Here is an 8516-nt window from a genome sequence, read left to right as displayed (position 1 = left end):
GATACATCACATGATCACACTGACAGAACCACAGGCACATAGACACAGGCAACAGAGCATGCACAATGTCGGCACTAGTACAGTGTATATCCACCTTTCGCAGCAATGCAGGCCGCTATTCTCCCATGGAGACGATCGTAGAGATGCTGGATGTAGTCCTGTGGAACGGCTTGCCATGCCATTTCCACCTGGCGCCTCAGTTGGACCAGCGTTCGTGCTGGACGTGCAGACCGCGTGAGACGACGCTTCATCCAGTCCCAAACATGCTCAATGGGGGGACAGATCCGGAGATCTTACTGGCCAGAGCACGTTGGGTGGCACGGGATACATGCGGACGTGCATTGTCCTGTTGGAACAGCAAGTTCCCTTGCCGGTCTAGGAATGGTAGAACGATGGGTTCGATGACGGTTTGGATGTACCGTGCACTATTCAGTGTCCCCTCGACGATCACCAATGGTGTACGGCCAGTGTAGGAGATCGCTCCCCACACCATGATGCCGGGTGTTGGCCCTGTGTGCCTCGGTCGTATGCAGTCCTGATTGTGGCGCTCACCTGCACGGCGCCAAACACGCATACGACCATCATTGGCACCAAGGTAGAAGCGACTCTCATCGCTGAAGACGACACGTCTCCATTCGTCCCTCCATTCACGCCTGTCGCGACACCACTGGAGGCGGGCTGCATGATGTTGGGGCGTGAGCGGAAGACGGCCTAACGGTGTGCGGGACCGTAGCCCAGCTTCATGGAGACGGTTGCGAATGGTCCTCGCCGATATCCCAGGAGCAACAGTGTCCCTAATTTGCTGGGAAGTGGCGGTGCGGTCCCCTACGGCACTGCGTAGGATCCTACGGTCTTGGCGTGCATCCGTGCGTCGCTGCGGTCCGGTCCCAGGTCGACGGGCACGTGCACCTTCCGCCGACCACTGGCGACAACATCGATGTACTGTGGAGACCTCACGCCCCACGTGTTGAGCAATTCGGCGGTACGTCCACCCGGCCTCCCGCATGCCCACTATACGCCCTCGCTCAAAGTCCGTCAACTGCACATACGGTTCACGTCCACGCTGTCGCGGCATGCTACCAGTGTTAAAGACTGCGATGGAGCTCCGTATGCCACGGCAAACTGGCTGACACTGACGGCGGCGGTGCACAAATGCTGCGCAGCTAGCGCCATTCGACGGCCAACACCGCGGTTCCTGGTGTGTCCGCTGTGCCGTGCGTGTGATCATTGCTTGTACAGCCCTCTCGCAGTGTCCGAAGCAAGTATGGTGGGTCTGACACACCGGTGTCAATGTGTTCTTTTTTCCATTTCCAGGAGTGTATTATTATAGGCTGTTTGTTTTCTGTCGGTACGATCCCTTGACTACCAATCCATTCTGTGAAAATTGCACATCAATAACACTTTCCATTTGCACAGTATTTCCGGTGCAAGTTTCACCCAGCATAGTTAACTAACAGCGACAAAATGCAATGGTGTATGTCCAGCCGATGGAGTGTAAAATACTACAAACGATTTGCTGGTTGTAAATAATAAATTAGTGACTATCTAAGTGTAGCCACTTACTACAAATTATTAATACTAGCGCACTGACTGCAAGTTACTGAATATAATTGCAAACAAGTAGCTGCAGTAGCGACTGTAGCCCTCTAAATGACAATTTACGTGATATATTGAGGAACATAGTTCCATAGCTACGTTCCTGGTAAGAAAAAAAACTGATTGCTGCATTATATGTAGTGGTATACAGCAGATTTTGCTTCGTTAAGAACGGGTATTTCCGTTTTCTCTTCAGACAAACTGTCACAGTTGAAGGTAAATAAGACAGACAGCAATAACAAAGCAGACGGTACACCAAACAGAGAACACGGCAATGTCTACGCTTATCTGGATGTAATCGTGATAATTGGTTGCAAGTAAGAGTGGCGTGACAGCAAAAACAAACGTCACAAATGTATCGGACAGGAGTGTCTATAATCAGCTCCAATTGATGTGTGCTCTTAGCCGGTGAGTTCACGCCCGATTTGATGTTCTCGAGCCCTAAAGGCATGATATGCAATTAACTGTTCATTATTGTTATTCCAACATTTTGGTCCAATTCAAAGTGTTTTAATATCATCAACTGATTAATATCCGCGATAATTAAAATGTAGTACTGGCTGTTGTCACTGCACGTTCGATTGCAGTTCTAGACCCAACGTGAGATGTCGTATAAACTTATCGACCGAATATTTAATAAATGCAGTTCCTGATTTTGCTGCTCCGAATGATTTTTTTTCTTCGTGTTACCCTCCAGAGGATCACATTCCAATTTCAGTTATTCATATCCTTTCGCTTTCCTTCCCTTTCCCTCCAGTATTCATTCGTTCTTTGACTGTGCTGATTTTTTATCTCTTCAATCTAGTCTGAATATGTTTCGTTTTTGATCCTGCCTCAGAATAATTCCTTCATTAACACTTTTAGTCTAAAGCTGTCTCTTTTGTTATTTCTTTACACATCGTTCTGGAAGCTCGGTACTTAATGAAAATGTGCCATTTATTTTTGCATCTAGTGGTTACAAAATATACCTATTCTCAATTCTCAATGCGATAGAAATTCTGTTAGATTTTCTATTATCCTTTGAAGGACATAAAAATCAGTAGCTAACAATGGCATTCCTTTGAATAATTGGACTGTTTGTTTCTCTCTAAAATGTCAATAGTCCCACATAAAAACCTATTTACTTGAACATTTAGAATTTTGATTCCATTTATATGTAAGAGTACTTCCAATAATTTTTGTTTACTGATCTCGAGTAAATCATTCGTGTTAAAAATGGTAGGCAAACATTTTTTTCTCATATTTTACTTTGGAAGTATTGTAAGGTTGCCCTAATTCATCTCTAGTGCAAAGATTGAGACTCCCCAGAACCATATATCCCAAAGCATTCCATAACGCGATAGTAGACTCCTCTTCCGGGTTACCACCTGGGGTCAGTTTCTTGCAGTGGATTTCCTGTTCTGCAGTTGAAATGATGTATTATAAAGGGTAGATCAGATTATTAGTCTACAATATTTTTCCTCATGGTTTACGTCATTAGGTTCTGACTTCTTGGCGTTTGGAAACTTTTTTTTTTCACAAAGTGTTAGTGCTCTATTTCCTTCTTCCTCATTGTTTGTGAAATGAGACCCCATACTTCAGACTAACAATGGCGAAGTTCCTGTTAATCTTTATTTTGTGCTATGGAAAATGGAAATAAGCGTTTGGCGTCATTGGCCAGGAGGCCCCTGACGGGGCAGGTCCGGCCGCCTTGGTGCAGGTCGTATTACATTCGACGCAACATTGAGCGACCTGCACGCCGGATAGGGATGAAATGAAGATGAAGACAACACAGTTCTCAGTCCCTGGGCGGAGGAAATCCCCAACCCAGCCGGGAATCTAACCCAGACCCCTTAGGACAGCAGTCCGTCATGCTGCCCATTCAGCTATTGGGGCGGACATTTTTTGCTATGCGTCTATGTATCAGTAACATACAAGTAGTCGACTGTGTGTATTTCTCCAAAGTATCTTCACTTCAGTGTAGTTGAGCTATTTCTGCCCACTTTTACTTCTAGTGGTCACTCTGGTCTGACCTTCATCGTAACCATTCTTTAAATTGAATGTCAATACTTCTGGAGGCGTCTGTGTTGACTGCCTGACTATGTAGCTGAACGTACTTCACTCGTAGATCCCGTTTGCTGAACTACCCGTTAAAGTAAAGATGCATGGAACCAGATGATACCTCAGAATAGCCCACAATCCAAACGAGATACTACCAGAAAAATACAGTTAGTAAGTCTCCTCACATCAAATGGAATAACAGTTGTAGACATTATTGCAACTTGTACGTACAGGTGCACACAAAAACGGAGTGGTCGAACACAGATAGGGATATTATCTGTTTAAAATGGAATTACATTGTAGAAAGAATCATCAGGAGAATATTACTTCAGCTTGCTTGAGATGCATTCTTATTCTCTGTGTCCACTTCGGTTAGCTATTGTAGAGGCAGCCACAGAAGGTGGTCCCTGGTGGGTGGTAGTTCGGTTGCCAGCTTTCACAAGAGGCTACAGGTGAAACAATATCCGTTCTTAGTGCAGCAACAACACTGAGGCGTTGACTTATAGACATTGTAAGGTGGCAGATTAAATGAAGTTCAATTTTGCATCTTACATGAGAGTTTTTATGTATCGTAATTGTAATGTGAATATGCCACCTGACATACTTGGTGAAAATGAGCAGATTTGCCTATAAAATGTGCAGTATGCAGTGCAAAGGGAAGACGCTCAATCGACGGTATTAACACACCAAACCTATATCCTGCATCCCAGTGAGCAATGATGAAACAAGCTGCTGGAGGAAACGTTTCGTTTGGGAAGCAAATTCGAGGGGCGACATCCTGGGTGCATCATGGGCAGAGTACAATGGAGAGCTCTTAAAAGAGATCTGCCGCGAGAAACAACGAATGGGCCAGGTGACTCATCCAGGACGGCAAGTAGCGGGCCACCAGAGCCAGCTTTAGAAAACTGCGAATTTCCAGATGGATTTGAACAAACCATGCACTTCAGTCTGGAACCGCATGCCTTCTACTGTCGCAGGTTCGAATCCTGCCGCGGGCATGGATGTGTGTGATGTCCTTAGGTTAGTTAGGTTTACATAGTTTCTAAGTCTAGGGGACTGATGACCTCAAATGTTAAATCCCATAGTGTTTAAAGCCATTTGAACCATTTTGAACAAACCAGTGATGCAGTCGATCCCATGAACTGCACGTGGTATGCTCGTAATGTACACATGTAACTTTTTGGTGTCTGGAGGGGGCACAAAGTGTCTGATTGGCTGACGCGAACTAGGAAGGACGAAAGTGCCGAAATTTTGATGCAGTTTAATGGTAGGCCCTTTGCCATTGGTAGGGAGAGTTCCCACAAAATAAGAGGAACACTCCTACTGGTCGGAAAAAACTGTGACATGGAGCACAAAAGGACCCAGGTCCTTGGAACACCTCAATGGCATCAACAGTAATATCCAGTTCACCATGGCGGTGGAAAAAGATAATGCATTGCACTTCCTCGTCGTCCACCGTAAACGAAATGGGTGCCCTGGCCAAAGCGTCTACAGAAAACCCATCCACATAGACCTGTACCTGCACGCCACCAGCCATCATCATCCAGCAAAGAAGCGCATAGTACTACAAACATTGGTGCGTCGTGCAAGAATAATATCAGACGACGATAACCTGCCCCATGAACTGAGCCACCTACGCAGGGTTTTCAGGAATAACGGCTACAGCGCCCATTAAGTGAAAGAAGTGATTTCTGGGAAATACTAGAATAAGACCACCAACGAAGAGCAGGAAAAAAACTTGTTTTGCTGCCATTCTGTGACTCTGTTCAAATGGTTCAAATGGCTCTGAGCACTATGGGACTTAACTTCTGAGGTCATCAGTTCCCTAGAACTTAGAACTACTTAAACCTAACTAACCTAAGGACGTCACACACATCCATGCCCGAGGCAGGATTCGAATCTGTAACTCTGTGTCGGGCAAGATAAGCCGCCTGTTGACAAGACACAAGATCAAATCAATCTTCAGGCCTCAAACGAAAATCCGTCAATTACTGAGACCATTTAAAGAAGCAGCAGTTCTCAGAACACCTGGAGTCTACGAAATACCTTACGAGTGTGGCCAGAAGTACATGGGACAAACAGTGCGCACTGTGGAACAACGCAGGAAAGAACATGAGAGGTATTATCGCCTACGCTATCCAGAGAAATCTGCGTTAGCTGAGCATGCGGTAGAAAACGGTCACCACATAAAATTTGACGATGCCTCTGTCGTCGCTCGCACTAACGGTTCTGGGAAAGTTTAATAAAGGAAGCTATTGAAATAAAAATTACCGCAAACATTTTGAATAGAGACGGTGGCCTGCAGCTAAGTGTTGCGTGGGATCCAGCGATCGCGCGGTTGAAGTGGGCACATCGAATGCCGATTCAAAACATGCCCATATATGGCAATGTCACGGGCACCAGTGACGTCACAGCCGGCAGCTAGCGTATATAAGGGCGCACCAACAGCCCACTGGCAGTCATAACACTTGACAATGGCCAAGGAAAAATGGTCCATATGGCTCTGTGAAGTATAGGACTTAACTTCCTAGGTCATCAGTCCCCTAGAACTTAGAACTACTTAAACCTAACAAACCTAAGGACGTCACACACATCCATGCCCGAGGCAGGATTCGAACCTGCGACCGTAGCGGTCGCGGCGTTCCAGACTGTAGCGCCTAGAACCGCTCGGCCAATGCTTGGCCATAGGCTCGTGTAGTTTTAAGCAATTGTCGCGGTTGGAAACCCGAGAACATTCTATTCAATGTTATCGTCGCGAGACTCTGCATTCAGTTGATTATTTGCTGCCTTATAAGGGGCTACTTGTCTCAGGCAACAGGAAGCAATTATGCCCTTTCCAGGTGCACTGTGCCACCGGAACTCGCTCCAACAATGCCTCCCCTTGATAATAGGCTTGCTGCATTTTGCACAATATTACCCTTGAACTGATACTAACTTGTCATAACTTTTACGCATTTCCCCTGCTATATATTTTTTCAAAAATGGAAAGTGCCCACAGTGAACAACATTTTTGAAAAATAACTAGTGAGGAACTCCATTGCCTATCCCTTCATTAGAAATAATAATATAGTTCCTCATTTAGTAAAGAAATTAATTACTGTTGATCAGCTTCAATACCATCACTATGTAAAATATTCTAGTTACTTATTTTAAATTATTAGGTTACCTTTTGTAGCTATGTGTCCTAAAATATGTTGCCTTTTGTAAGTACTTGTCCTATTAATTTCAGCACCACGCCGTTTAAATAGTATTCATTTCTACCAACACTTTTCATTTCTCGGAGCTTTGTCGTCCGTGTTACTTGAACATCAAACGCGAAGGGTACCTAGTCTTCCACGTTTTGGCACTTTCCCGTCTACAAGAAGCCTCTTCAGAAAAAGACATTATTTGTTTCGACGGTAGTCATTAGGAGTTTGGTTCCCACTGAGGACTAGTTGATACTCGGATTGTTGAACATTCCATAGTTTATACTGGGGCAGCCCAGCCATATTCACTCCACCTCTCTGTTCAGTCCCCACCCGCTGAATCAATTAGCATTATTCCATGCAACAGAAAACATTAATTAGTTAAAAGTCATATTTCATTAAACTTGTCAAATAACTATGATAGCTGACAGCCTTCATAGCTATGAATGTTTTGGCTATACCTGTATCAACATTCTTACATTTAAAATGTACGTCTTGTTGAACCTTTTAGTGCAATCACTACAATAACGCAGATATTCTATATTTGACCTGAGAGATTTTGCTTTAAGCATTCTTCGTTTAGTACTCAACATGTGACAGTTTTCAAACAGTTTCAATCACACATTCTTGGACTCGTTTTTGCCCCTTAGATTACTACATGCTGTGCGCATTCGTTTGAATAATGTTCTAGCATGGAGATAGGCTAATTGTAGGTCCTCAACTGGTGTCCTTGTAACCAACATCCGGCTATCACTGGCACCGAGGCAGATCCAGCTTTCCTCGGAAATCACAACAAACCTCCAGACTGCCTTCCAATGAGCTCTCTCTTGACACCACTGAAAACTCGCAAGTGGCCATTCAATTGGTGTTTTATTGTTTACGAATACTTACCTTTATGACGTATCGTACCCCTTACGACATCTGCAGCTTTTTTCATCAGTAGCTGAACGTGACATCATCTGTTAATCACATTGTTCCATTATATACCTTCGTGTTACAGTCGTTCACGCACGCTGCTCTTTTCCATACACATACCACAATAGTTTTTCGTCTTAATTAATTACTGGTGGAATTACTCGTCGCCTTATGCCCTTCTTTACAGGCAACGGCCTTGCCGCAGTGGATACACCGGTTCCCGTGAGATCACCGAAGTTAAGCACTGTCGGGCGTGGCCGGCAGTTGTATGGGTGACCATTCAGCCGCCATGCGCTGTTGCCATTTTTCGGGGTGCACTCAGCCTCGTGATGCCAATTGAGGAGCTACTCGACCGAATAGTAGCGGCTCCGTTCAAAGAAAACCATCCTAACGACCGGGTGAGCGGTGTGCTGACCACACGCCCCACCTATCCGCATCCTCAACTGAGGATGACACGGCGGTCGTATGGTCCCGATGGGCCACTTGTGGCCTGAAGACGGAGTGTTATACCCTTCTTTCCATCAATACATTTGTTGCAGAAGTTACTTACTCTCTACTGAATAACCCTTTACCTTAAATACTTCTTCTATTGGTAGAAATACTCGTCGCTCACTGAATTAACGTCTGCTTAAAATCTCTGTTGTAATGTAGCGTACTGCTTTTCACTTACATTCTTGAATCTCATGTGCCTCTTAATAATTCAAGCTGTTTTCTCCCGCTGGTTACTTATTCAAATGACTGACTTACCTTATATTTTCATTCTGAGGTCTTGGACCTCAT

The 8516-nt window shown here is 44.8% G+C and overlaps 1 pseudogene; it reads left to right on the top strand.

The window, feature by feature from the left end:
* The first annotated feature begins 7922 nt into the window (after positions 1–7922).
* LOC126476184 (5S ribosomal RNA) lies at positions 7923–8039 on the top strand (annotated as a pseudogene).
* Positions 8040–8516: the final 477 nt, after the last annotated feature.

Source organism: Schistocerca serialis, chromosome 4 (genome assembly GCF_023864345.2).
Source record: "Schistocerca serialis cubense isolate TAMUIC-IGC-003099 chromosome 4, iqSchSeri2.2, whole genome shotgun sequence".
In the NCBI taxonomy this organism is placed as follows: domain Eukaryota; kingdom Metazoa; phylum Arthropoda; class Insecta; order Orthoptera; family Acrididae; genus Schistocerca; species Schistocerca serialis.
Note: the sequence above shows the minus strand (reverse complement) of the source record. Positions and strands in the feature narration are given on the sequence as shown.